This window comes from Panthera tigris, chromosome E3 (genome assembly GCF_018350195.1).
Source record: "Panthera tigris isolate Pti1 chromosome E3, P.tigris_Pti1_mat1.1, whole genome shotgun sequence".
In the NCBI taxonomy this organism is placed as follows: domain Eukaryota; kingdom Metazoa; phylum Chordata; class Mammalia; order Carnivora; family Felidae; genus Panthera; species Panthera tigris.
In genome coordinates, this window is record NC_056675.1 from 38,106,847 (window position 1) to 38,120,491 (window position 13,645).

The window sequence follows — 13,645 nt, forward strand, 5'->3', positions numbered from 1 at the left end:
TCCAAGTCAAGAGAAATTAAAATTGTAAATTACTTGTCTGAATTTCGCCGCCTACCTTTACACGTGCAGTGACAGTTTTCAATTCAAATATGAGGGCATTTAACTTACATGTGTGGAATTATCGAGTTCCACAATTTGCATTGCGCGGCATTATGCGGCACGGCACGTGCGTGTATGTTTTATTCTTCCCAGAACAGCAGAAAGGTGCACAAAGTTAATTCCACCGTCTCTATTTCACTTCTTGCTAGGAGCACACTCTACCGACCCTCCACCTTCAGCTTAGTGCTGTGTGAGGTAGGACCAGAAGCAAGGGCACCTCGAGGCACTGTTTCCTTCCACGTGGGTTTTGTCAGTGTTGTTGGGACAGACGCGGGGATTTACCACGCAGTGAGAAAGGTAGGGCCGCGGTTCCTTGGTTGTTCTTAGAGCACCATTGCCTTCCTCTGCGTTTGAAGCAAGTTCTGGTTCTCTTGGGGTGTTAGACCCACAGTTAGTCAGTCATACACGTAAAAGGCGTACCTTCTGCTGACTTTGAGTCTTGCTGAACTCCTCGACATTGTGGGTCCCCAGAATTCTGTGCTCATGGGGAGGTCTCCACTCTTTACCTGCACGAATGTCGAGGAACGGCAGGTGCATTTACACATGCCTCCTCTACCCTCATGCATGCCTTGTTGCCCCGCCAGCCTTCACTTATAAAACACAAGTTCAAAGACATTGCTGGGGTGCCTGGGTGGCTCAGTCAGTTAAGCATCCGCCTTCAGCTCAGGTCATGATCTCGAGGTCATAAGTTCGAGCCCCGCATCAGGCTCTGCGCTGACAGCTCGGAGCCTGGAGCCTGCTTCAGATTCCATGCCTCCCTCTTTCTCTGTCTCTCTCTCACTCTCTCTATCTCTCAAAAACAAGTAAACATTAAAAAAAATTCAAAGATGTTATTAAAAATGGCAAGACAGTGAAAGCAGGCCATTATCACATGCCCGGGGCCCTTCTGAGAGCAGGTCACAGGCCTCGGAAGCCAGATTTTCTAGCCCATAGGAGCCCACAACTTCCCTCTGGTTAAGACAGCTTGGATGAGCTTGCTTTTGTTTGCAACTAAAAGAATCCTAATGGAAAAGATTTTCCCAAACCCAACATCTCCTTAATTCATGTTTCCAGAAAGCATTTTCTGTCAGGCGTCACAATGAGGCTGAGACAGGAGAGCAGGAGTGAGGGGGCTGTGAGCACCCCACACTGAACCAGGTTCACCCCCAGCCCTTGCGATGGAGCCCTCAGCCCCAATGCACACACTCACTATGGTCTCTGCACTTATCTGCTGCCTCATCTCATCCACTCCAGCCCGCCCCATGCACCACTTCCAGAAAGATCCTTCAAACTAAAAATAACTAAATAGAAATTGGGGTTTACAAAAAAAAAATCCTTCTGGCTCTTCTAATTGTCTCCAGGACAAGATCTAAAACCTAAAGCACAGAACACAGGCCCTGTCCACCTGTCTCCCGGCATTCTCGAGCATCATCCCCTGGGTGTAAGCTCGGCGTCAGTCCTGACCCAACTGCCTGCAGCCCCCCATCTGCCGTCTCCCCCAAACCGTGCATTCCCTCCTCTACTGCAATGCCCTCCCTCCTCCCCACATGCCCAACAAATTCTTGCTCTTCCTTGAAGGTTTAGGGTGACATCCGCACCTCTGTGAGGCAAACCCCATGGGGAGAGCCAGGGGGCCCCCATGCCCTGCCTCCAAGCCACAGCCCCTCTGGTGCTCGCAGCCCCCTCACTCCTGCTCTCCTGTCTCAGCATTAGAGAAAGTGCCTCATTGTAGAACCTGGCAGAAAATGCTTTCTGGAAACATGAATTAAGGAGATGTTGGGTTTGGGAAAACCTTTTCCATTAGGATTCTTTTAGTTGCAAAAAGAAGCAAGCTCATCCAAGCTGTCTTAACCAAAGGGAAGTTGTGGGCTCCTATGGGCTAGAAAATCTGGCTTCCGAGGCCTGTGACCTGCTCTCAGAAGGGCCCCGGGCATGTGGTAATGGCTTGCTTTCACTGTCTTACCATTATTAATAACGTCTTTGAATTTTTTCTAATGTTTATTTATTTTAGAGAGAGACAGACAGACAGAGTGTGAGTCGGAGAGGGGCAGAGAGAGAGGGAGACACAGAGTCTGAAGCAGGCTCCAGGCTCCGAGCTGTCAGCACAGAACCTGATGCGGGGCCTGAACCCACGAACCATGAGATCATGACCTGAGCTGAAGTCGGACACTTAACCGACTGAGCCACCCAAGTGCCCCTCTCATTCTTAGCTTTTAGAGAGTATGAGCGTCCCGCTCTCCCTCCAGCACACTTGCTCTGTCCTTAACCTCCAAAAATAGATGGGTTTGGGTCAGATCGATGCTCTGGTTTCACATTATTATGACTATGTCGCACTATTCCGACCTCTGAGCCACACAGACACCTCAGTTCCCTTTTCTTTCCTGAGCGACATTTTGTCTTCTGGGAAGATGTTAATTGTCTAGTGTTTTGGCTCACGTTTCTTTAATGGTATCCAGAATACAATGCAAACCCTCTCCCAGGTAGGAAAGACATCTCTCAATATGTTCAGACACTTTTTTTAAATGGGTTTATTTATTTATTTTGAGAAAGAGCACTAGTGGGGGAGGGGCAGAGAGAGAGGAAGAGAGAGAATCCCAAGCAGGCTCCATGCCACCAGCACAGAGCACAACATGGGTCTTGATCCCACAAACCGTGAGATCATGAACTGAAACCAAGAGTCGAATGCCTCACCGACAGAGCCACCCAGGTGCCCCCAAACACATTTTTGAAGTCAGTTCCGTCCTGAAGCCATCTCCCTGCCCTCCGTCCACTCTGGTGGCTGGGCCACCCCCTGAGGGATCTGCTGCCACTCTCCTTGTGGCCACAGGATGCTGAGAGTGACCACAGAGAGCCTGGCCCTTGTGTAACCCCCTCCCGAGTGGTAAAAGCCATGGCCATGATGAGATGTCATTCCGGTGACTATGTTATGTCACACATCAAAGGGATGTTGGCAGATGTGAATAAGGCTTCTAATCAGTTGACTTTAAAATAGGGAGATTTTGCAGGCGGGCCTCATCTAATCACACTGACCTCGTCCATGCAGAGTGTTTTTCTTTGGCTGGTGGTAGAGAGGAAATTGGATGGACTCTGAGCGAAATGCCTCGGTGTGCTGGACTGTGAGATTGTAATATACTAAGAAATACGTATTTGGTCTTCCTCCCCAGGTCCTGGCCCAGAGCTCCTAAAATCCTTGTCATTTCCTGGGCGACAGGTGATGGGAGCATCTGTTGTTACTCTTCACAAGGTCCTTTCAACCACATCTGAGTTTATGCTAATGCACTGACTCTAGGTGGGCCCTAAGGTAGTTTCAGGGCGGGGTTGGTCACCTGGGTAATCAACCATGTGTTTTGAGGGTTGGAGCCTCAGGCTCCCATCCCATGACCTCCAGGGAGCCAGGTGGGGCTTGGGGCTGGGGATGGAGTTAATCCTCAGTGGCCTCCGTGAGAACTTCAACAATGGGATTCTGAGAGCTTCCAAGCTAGTGAATGCATCCATGAGCTGGGAGGGTGGTGCACCCCAAACTCCACGGGGACAGAAGCTCCTGTGCTCAGGGCCCTTCCAGACCTCGCTCATCTGGCTGTCCATTTGTATCCTTTATGATAATCTGGTAATAGTAAGCAGTGTTTCCCTGAGTTCAGTGAGCCATTATGGCAAATTATCTCATCCAAGGAGGGGAGTTGTGGGAACCCCAATTTGTAGCCTAGTCAAACGGAAGTGTGTGTAAACTGGGGACCTGGTATCTGTGATTGGCATCAGAGTGGGGGCAGCCTTGTAGGACTGAGCCGTTGCCCTGTGGGTAGTGTCAGACTTGAGTTAAATTGGAGGACACCTAGTTGGTGTCCACAGAGAATTGGAGAATTGCTTGGTTTGGAAAACACACTTGGTGTCAGAAGTATCGCGAGTAGAGAGTCTCCCTTTGGGGGTGTTATCTGTTGCTGAGATGGAGGGGGTCACAGGGCAAGGACCTAAAAGTGATCTCTAGGAGCTGACAATAGCCAGAAAGGTAGTGAGGACGTCAGTCCTACGACCACAAGGAATCTGATTCCACAGATGATCTGAGTGATCTTGGAAGTGCATCCTTCCCCAGACCCTCAAGGTGAGGCTGCGCCTCAGTCAACACCTTGATTTCAACCTTGAAAGACCCCAGGCAGAGAACCCAGCCAAGCCCCCCACCAGCTTCTGACCGGTGGGCATTGTTTCAGTTTGTGATAACTGTTATGCAGCAACAGAGAATGAGGACACCCAGTCTGGGTGCTCTTCACTTCTCTCTGAAGTGGGCCTCTCATTTTACTGGATCCTCTGTCTCCCTCCTGGTTTACTCTCTGGTTTAAGTGTGGCACGTCCACCCATAGCTTCCAAAGAGAGGTGCATGGGGAGCAAATTTTATGTGCCTGGAATTACCTTTATTCAATACTCACACTTAATTGAAAACTTGGCTGACTGTAGACTTCTAGGTGAGAAGCCACTTCCCCCAGAATTTTGAAAGTATCATTTTCTTGTCTTCTAGTTTCTAGTATTACTGTTGAGAAGTCTGTTGTTATTCTTATAATGGTGGCTCTTTGTATGAAACCTATTCCTTCTCTCTCTCCAAGTTTTTAGAATCTTCTCTTTATCCCAGTGTTCTGAAGTTTCACAACGATGTGCCTTGATGTGGGTATCTTTTCACCCACCAGGCAACTAAGTACCCATGCCCTGACAATGACCGAGGTACATATCTGGGATTCCTTGCCCAAATAGCCTAAAGCCCACTTCCAGGACCCATGCAGGCATCTTTCCTACATTGGCCCTGAGGATAGACCACTGTTGTTTGTATCCCTACTCTTATGGAGTGGCCAGGGGACAGCTCTTAGTGGGAGACAGGGATGGAGCTTGGAATGTCCATGTGCATGCACTTGAGGCTTCTCATGGTGTGGGACAGATCCAGGAGTTAGAAGAGAAAGGAAGTGGGTGAGGGATGTCAGCAGGGACCAGCTCTCTCCACACCTCCATCTTCTGGAGCAGAACTACAAAAACCTGAGTATTCTGTATCAGAACCTGAACTTCCAGGTAGTTCTGCAGGTATATTTGTCAAGGTAGGAGGATAGAGCATATTTTATTTATTGGTTTGTTAACTTTGTTTACAACTTTAAAAATTTAGACATACGGCATATTGGCCTCCATATATACTCCTGCCCCAGACCCTGCAAGTGTTAGGAACGCTCTTGGCACTAGGCAGTGGTGGGTGTCCTCCCATCTGATAATTCATGTCTATGCATTCTGGGAAATTTTCTTGAGTTATTTCTTGGATGATTTTCTCTCTGCCACTTTCTGTGTTCTTTCCTTCTGAAGCTCTGATTAGATGTATGTTGGACCTCCTCTGTAAGTTCTCTAATTTTCTTAGATTTTTCTCTCTTCTTTTCTTGCTTTCCATCTTTCCTTCCATCCTTCTTTCCTTCCTTCTTTCTTGCCTTCCTTCTTTCCTTCCTTTCTTTTCTTTCTTTCTTTCTTTCTTTCTTTCTTTCTTTCTTTCTTTCTCTCTGTCTCTCTTTCTCTCTCTCTCTCTCTCTCTCTCTCTCTCTCTCTCTCCCTTCCTTCCTTCCTCTCCCTCTCTTCCTTTCTTTCTCCTTCTCTCTGTCTTCCTCCCTCCCTTCCTTCCTTCTGTTTTTTCCTTCTTCAACTTTTCCATTCAAAATTGTTCATTTGTGTTCTTTGAATGTTCCTTTTTAAAATGAAACCTCGGGGCGCCTGGGTGGCGCAGTCGGTTAAGCGTCCGACTTCAGCCAGGTCACGATCTCGCGGTCCGTGAGTTCGAGCCCCGCGTCAGGCTCTGGGCTGATGGCTCGGAGCCTGGAGCCTGTTTCCGATTCTGTGTCTCCCTCTCTCTCTGCCCCTCCCCCGTTCATGCTCTGTCTCTCTCTGTCCCAAAAATAAATAAAAAACGTTGAAAAAAAATAAATAAATAAAATGAAACCTCTTCTTTTCAGTTAGCATGCTATTTTTCCTTCTCTCTGTATGGTCCTCCATATTCTCTCCAAGTTATTCTCTTTGTTTGATTTGCTTGCTTTGTTTTCTTGTGGCAGTGGTGCGATTAAAAGGTGGTTTTCTCAAATGTCTGATTATCCTTAATCACCCACTGTGGTTTGGGAGTGAGCTGCAAAAAAGGCAGACTGGAAGTTCTGTGCATGTGGGAGGGCTTTGTCACATTCGTTGTTACTGAACTGGCTGGAACTATTGCAAGCAGAGCCCAGCTGTGAACATCTTTATGTCTGTTATCTTGGGCTAGTCAGATTCCCCAGAGAACACTTTCCCATCTTCTGCCTGGAGGGTCTAAGCCCAACTGCCACCATCATGGTATTTGAGTTGGGGGAGAAGGCTGGGTGTCTCCTCATTAGTTTGTGACCTTTCATTCAGTCTGTTTTCAATATCAGAGCTTTGCCCTTCCTGTGTTTGGTGTTCTCTTACCCAGAGACCCTCTATTTGACCCTATCCAGTGTCTGGCTTCTTTAACCTATGATGATATTTTTGAGTTTTATTCATGTCATGGCACGTATCAATAGGCTCATTCTGTTTTATTGTATTGCCGAATAGTATTCCATTGTATGGATACAACCCATTTTGTCCAGCTGATGAATCTTTAAGTAGTTTTCAGTTGGGGATTCTTATGAATAATGTTGCTCACTGATTGCATGCAAGTCTATGTGTAGATACATGTTTTCATTTCACAACTATTCATCTCTAGAACTTTTTCATCATCCCAATCTGCAATTCTGTACCGATTAAACAATAATCCCCATCCCCCTCCCCACAGCCTGGTGACCACTATTCTACTTTCTATATCTGTGAATTTGATCTTCTAGGTACCTCATATAAGTAGAATATCACGTCTGTCCTGTTGTGTCTGGCTTATCTTACTTAGCGTAATGTTCAGGGTCCACCCGTGTTGTAGCAATCGTCAGAATTTACTTCCTTTTAAAGAATTAATAATATCCCATTGTATGTATATGCCATTTTTTGCTTGTCCATTCATCTGTCGATGGACTCTTAGGTTGCTTCCACATTTTAGCTATTGTAAATAATGCTGCCTTGAACATGGGTGTACAAATATCTGTTTGAGTCTTGCTTTGGCTTCTTTTTGTGTATATACACAGAAGTGGAATGTTTGATCCTATGGTAGTTCTATGTTGAATTTTTGGAAGAAACATCATACTGTTTTTCACAGTGGCTGCTCAATTTTACATTCTTACCAGCAAGATTGAACAAAATTTCCAGTTTCTCCACATTCTCAACCAACATTTATTATTCTGAGTGTGTGTGTGTGTGTGTGTGTGTGCGCGCGCGCGCCATCCTGAGGTGTGTGAAATGGTATCTCATTGTGGTTTTGATTTGCATTTGCTAATTCCCAGTGACACTGACCATATTTTCATGTGTTTATTGTTTCTTTATGCATCTCCTTTGGAGAAATGTCTATTCAGGCCCTTTACCCATTTCTTAACTGGGTTGTTTCTTTTCTTGTTGTTGAGTTTTGGGATTTCTTTCTATATTCTGGATGTTAATCACTTATTAGATAAATGATTTTCAAATATTTTCTCCCAATCTGTAGGTTGCCTTTCACCTACGTACACCTGCCTTTCATATTGATAATATGCATAACAGTTTTCAGTTTCGATGACCTCCAGTTTATCTATTTTTTTCTTTTTGTTGATTGTGCTTCTTTCTTTTTTAATTAATGAAGTATTTATTTATTTTAAGTAGGCTCCGTGCTCAATGTGGGGCTTGAACTCATGACCCTGAGATCAAGAGTCCCATGCTCTCCTGACTGAGCCAGCCAGGTGCCCCTTGTTGTTGTACTTCGGATGTCATACCTAAGAGTATGTTTAACTTTTTATGAAATGGCCAAACTGTTTTTCCAAAGTGGCTCCCTCATTGTACATTCCCACCAGCAAAGCATGCATCCTGTTTCTCCACATTTCTTGCCAACAATTGTTATTTTCTGTCTTTTGTTGTTGTTCTTTGTTTTTTACTGTAGCCATTCTAGTGTGTATGAATTATTATCTTTTTGTGGCTTTAACTTGCATTTCCATGATTAACGATTTTGAGTATCTTTTCATGTGCTCATTTGCTACTCGCATATTTTGTTTAGTGAGATGTCTAATTAAATCTTTTTCCCATTTTTTTAATTAGATTGTTTCTCTCCCTATTTAGTTGTAAAAATTCTTGGTGTATTCTGGATACAAGTCCTTTAACAGATATGTATTCTGGAAATATTTTCTTCCAGTGTGGACTTGCCTTTCTATTTTCTTTCTTTTTATTTTTTATTCCTAGTTGTTGTTTTTGTTTATTTTTTTATTTTTAATTTGTTTTTAATTTTTTTAACTTTAATTTAATTTAATTTTTTTTTTCAACGTATTTTATTTTATTTTTGGGACAGAGAGAGACAGAGCATGAACGGGGGAGGGGCAGAGAGAGGGAGACACAGAATCGGAAACAGGCTCCAGGCTCCGAGCCATCAGCCCAGAGCCTGACGCGGGGCTCGAACTCACGGACCGCGAGATCGTGACCTGGCTGAAGTCGGACGCTTAACCGACTGCGCCACCCAGGCGCCCCAACTTTAATTTTATTTTTAAGAGCAAGAGAGACAGAGCACAAGCAGGGGAGGGCAGAGAGATAGGGAGACACAGAATTCGAAGCAGGCTCCAGTCTCTGAGTTTCTCTGCCCAGAGCCCGACACGGGGCTCGAATCCACGAACCTCAAGATCATGACCTGAGCTAAAGCCGGATGCTTAACCGACTGAGCCACCCCTTTAATTTTTTTAATGTTTATTTTTGAGAGAGAGAGAGACAGAGAGACAGAGAGTGAGTGAGTGGGGGAGGGGCAGAGAGAGAAGGAGACACAGAATCCAAAGTAGGCTCCAGGCTCTGAGCTATCAGTGCAGAACCTGATGCGGGGCTCAAACCCAAGAACCATGAGATCATGAAGTTGGACCCGAGCCCAAGTCGGATGCCTAACCGAGCCACCCAAGCCCCCCTTTTTAAAAAATTTTTAAAGTGTTTATTTGTTTATTTGTTTGTTTTGAAGTAGGCTTCATGCCCAGTGCAGAGCCTGACGCAGGGCTTGAACTCATGACCCTGAGATCATGACTGATCCAAAATCAAGAGTCAGATGCTTAACTGAGCCACGCAGGTGCCCCAATAAGTATATGTTTTTACTATCGTTTTAGCAGTGCGTTTTGAGGAAATGGAGCTAAATGCATCTTCATATGGAAGTCTTGAATGAATATACACACATTTATGATTGTATGTCTTCCTGATGAGTTGACTCTTTAATCATGAAGTGTCCCTCCTTTTTTTTTTCCGGTTATAGTTTGTGTCTTGAAATTAATTTTATCTGCATTAATATAACCACTGCAGCCGTATGTCTACTGCTTGTATGATGTATCTTTCCATCCATTTATAACCTACATCTTTTTATATAAAGTCCATCTTTCATAAACAGCATGTCATTGGATTTTGCTTTTTTGAAAAAAAAATCCATGTTGACCATTTTGCCTTTTAATTGGAGTGTTTAGTTCACATTTAATGTAATTATTTCCATGGTTGGATTTAGATTTATCATTTTACCATTTGATTTGTTTGTCTGCTTTAGTCCCAGTGTTTCCTCTTTCCGGACTCCTTTCACATTAATTGAATATTTTTAGCAATATCTCTATGTAACATTTCTTTAGTAATTGCTCTAAGGATAGCAACGTACATCCTTAATTTTTTCCCAGTCTACTTAGAGATAATGTTACACTACTGTGCTTGAAATGTAGAAATCTTGTATAGGTCCATGTACCCCCTGCCCCCCATCCTTTATTCTGTAGGTGTCATATATATTATAACCATGTCCATGGTAAGCCTTACCATCCAATCCTTTGACTTCTGCTTTAAACATATGGATTTCAACACAATTAACAGGAAAAATATTCTTTATATTTACTGTTTGTAGTACTGTTAATTTCTTCCTAAAAATTCAGTTTTCCAGTGGTATAATTTCTCTTCAATCTACAGGACTTCATTTAGCTTTTCTATGGCAAAGGTTTACTGGCAATAGATACTCTTATTTTTATTTGAACATGTCTATTTTACCTTAAATATTGAAGATTTTCACTGGGTACAAAGTCCGGGGTTGGCAAATTGTGTTTTTTCCTATCAGAACTTTGGAGATGTTTTTCCATTGTTCTCCAGCCACCACTGTTTCAGGTAAATTTATATCATCCAGGCCCTTGTTGTCTGTATCTATCATGTAACTTTCCTTTGCTTTCAAGATTATCTCTTTATCTTCGGTTTTCAGCAGTTTGACCATGAAGTGCCTAGTTTTCTTTGTGTTTATCTGGCTTGGGCTTTTCTAAGTTTCTTGAATCTGTTAAGTCAATGTCAGCAAATTTGGGGGATTCTACTCATTATTTCTTCAAATATATTTTTTCTGTCCATTCTCTTTCTCTTCTCCTTCTAGGACTCTAATTCCTTATATCCTAGACCACTTAATATTGTCCCACATGTCACTGAGGGAAAACCTAGAAAGAACAGAAACAGAGATGGAGTAATCCAGATTCTGTGCATAAACTGTCCAGATCTCTGGCTGACTCATGAACACTGTATGCATATGGTGCCAAGCTAAGGCTAAAAGAACTGACCTGAGGTTTCAGCTGCTGTCCACTATGGAGAAGACAGTCCAGCCCAGTTGAACGCCTGCTAAAAAAAAATAACCAACGCTCTTTGGAGGAAGATAACAGAATTCAGAGTCTCTGCAATATATCATTCACCGCTCAATCTTACCGGATGTACAAGGACACAGGGAAATGTGACCCGCTCTCAAGTGAAGAGACAATCCACGGAGTTGGTTCATTTTTTTTTATCTCTCTCTTTCATGCTTTTCTTCTCTCCAGGCTTAAGTTTGGGTAGTTTTATTGTCTTTTCTTCTAGCTAACCGATCTTTTCTTCTGCAGTGTCCCATCTGCTATTAAGCCCCTTCAATAAATTTTTTATTAAAGGTATTTTTCTAGAATTTATTTTAATTTCTATAAGTTCTTTTAATTGGTTTTTGTTCCTGTCCTCTGTTCTGAGACATCCTGTATCCTAAATACATATGTGTGTGCACACGTGTTTTTGTGTATCTATCTATATCTATATCTTTCTATATCTGTGTATCATATATCTCTATCTAGATCTATAGCGTATTTCTATCTATAGATATTGACCTACCTATCTATATCAATATTGATATCGATGTCTATATCTTTATGTATGTAATGTCCTTGAGAATGATTATGTTATGGACTCAACTATGTCCCCATTCATATGTTAAAGCCCTAACTCCCATGTGACTGTGTTTAGAGATGACGTCTTTAAAAAGGTAACTAAAGTTAAATGAGGCTAGAGCTTTAGGCTCTAAGGCTCCTAAGGCTAGAGCCTTAATCCCATGTGACGGGTGTCCTTACAAAAAGAGAGACGCCAAGGGTGTATGTGCACAGAGGGAAGGCCATATGAGGACACAATAAGAATATGGCCACCTGAAAATCAAAGACAGACTTCAGGAGAACCCAAGGCTGCTGTCCCCTTGATCTTGGACTTCCATCCTCCAGAATTGTGTGAAACATTTCAGTGGTTGAAGCCATCTAGTATAGGTAACCCTAAAAGAGACAAATACAAGTTATAATCATTGCTATAACATCCCTGTTTGCTAATTCCAGTGTCTTGTTTATCTTGAGGTCAGTCTCCGCTGATTGTCTCTTCGCTTGAGAGCGGGTCACATTTCCCTGTGTCTTTGTACATCCGGTAAGTTGAGTGGTGAATGATATATTGCAGAGACTCTGAATTCTGTTATCTTCCTCCAAAGAGCGTTGGTTATTTTTTTTAGCAGGCGTTCAACTGGGCTGGACTGTCTTCTCCATAGTGGACAGCAGCTGAAACCTCAGGTCAGTTCTTTTAGCCTTAGCTTGGCACCATATGCATACAGTGTTCATGAGTCAGCAGAGATCTGGACAGTTTATGCACAGAATCTGGATTACTCCATTTCTGTTTCTGTTCTTTCTAGGTTTTCCCTCCTTGCTTCCCACCAGCTCTGCTTGTCACAGATTGCCCTCTGGTTCTTCAAACCAATAAAGCTATGAGTTCTCCTTTGGAGTTTCAGCCATCTGGAGTGGCAGTTACCAAAGCCTTCTCTCAGGCTAGAGGCCATTGAAAATGCAAAATATCTAATGCAGTTCCATTCTTCACGTGTTGACCCCCCTCCATAATTCCTTTTGGTTTCTCTCTTGGGTCTTTAGCATTGTTTTTCTTCTTTTTCTTCATTTCTTCCAGATTGTGTAGCTGCAATCTGCAGGAGTGTTGACCTCGTTGGAGCTTCTGGCCAATTCCTGAGCAGAAGTCCTACATATCGCGGGGATCATCCTGAATGTTTCTACCTCCACTTCCTCTGCCTCAGTCTCAACCACCACAGCAGCAACAAGACTGCAACAGGAACTTCCAGACCAGTTTCTCCTAATACTCTTACCCCATCCAACTCGTTCTCCTTCCACATGCTTACAGCACTTCACTGGGTCGGCCGTGGACCCCTGTTCTTACTCTACACGCCGCCCGGGATATTTCGCCCACTTCTGTGTTTAGCTGCCATGTCTTTGCTGACAGCTCCTGAATGTGCACCTCCAGGTACCTCCTATATGTGCAGCTGCCTGCTGGACGTGTCGTTTTACGTTAAAGGATCCTTTTAGTTATCACTTCCTAAACTGATGCCGTCTTTTCTCCTCTCCAAACTAGTTTTGTGTCCCCTATCACCCCACCCCCACCACCCACCCAGTTTCTCAAAGCAGAAGCCATTTGGGATCCATTCCTGATCCCCCCTCACCCAGACCTCAGTGCTTAAATTACAAAACTTCTCCATCCTTATCTACTTAATCTCAAACTACCTGTTTTTTTTTTTTTCCATCCTCACTGCCACTGTTACCCCCATGTCTAGCCTGGATTATCAAGCCCTGCTCTCCTAATTGGCCTTCCCACTTCTGGATTTGTTCCTCCAATCCTTTCTATGGACAGTAGCCAGAATGACCTCCTGGCACTTCCAGGTCCCTTACTCATCATATACATTCTCCATGCAGCTTGTGGGTTTCTTTAAAAAAGTTCTACTTGGGGGGTCACCTGGGTGGCTCCATTGGTTAAGCATCTGACTTCAGCTCAGGTCATGATCTCACAGTTTGTGAGTTCGAGCCCCATGTTGGGCTTTGTGCTGACAATGCGGAGCCTGGTTGGGATTCATCCTCTCTCTCTCTCTCTCTCTCTCTCTCAAAATAAATAAAAATGTTTTTTAAAACTTAAAAAAAAGTCCTTCTGGGATTTTGAATGGGGTAGCATGAAATCCATAAATTAATTTGGAGAAAAATTAACATGCTAGCAAGATTGAGTCTTCTGGCTCTTTTTTTTCTAAATTTTTAATGTTTATTTTTTGAGAGAGAGAAAGGGAGTGAGAGAGAGAGAGAGAGCGAGCCTGAGGTGGGGAGGGGCAGAGAGAGAGGGAGACACAGAATCCCAAGCAGGCAACAGGCTTCGAGCTGTC

General features: G+C 43.8%; 1 long non-coding RNA gene across 1 annotated transcript; it reads left to right on the top strand.

Moving 5' to 3' along the window:
• Positions 1 to 222: 222 nt before the first annotated feature.
• Positions 223 to 13,243, top strand: LOC122234757. The gene is made up of 4 exons (XR_006212694.1): positions 223 to 396; positions 11,805 to 11,871; positions 11,957 to 12,011; positions 12,397 to 13,243. It is a non-coding gene; the product is annotated as an uncharacterized LOC122234757 (long non-coding RNA).
• The last annotated feature ends 402 nt before the right edge of the window (positions 13,244 to 13,645 follow it).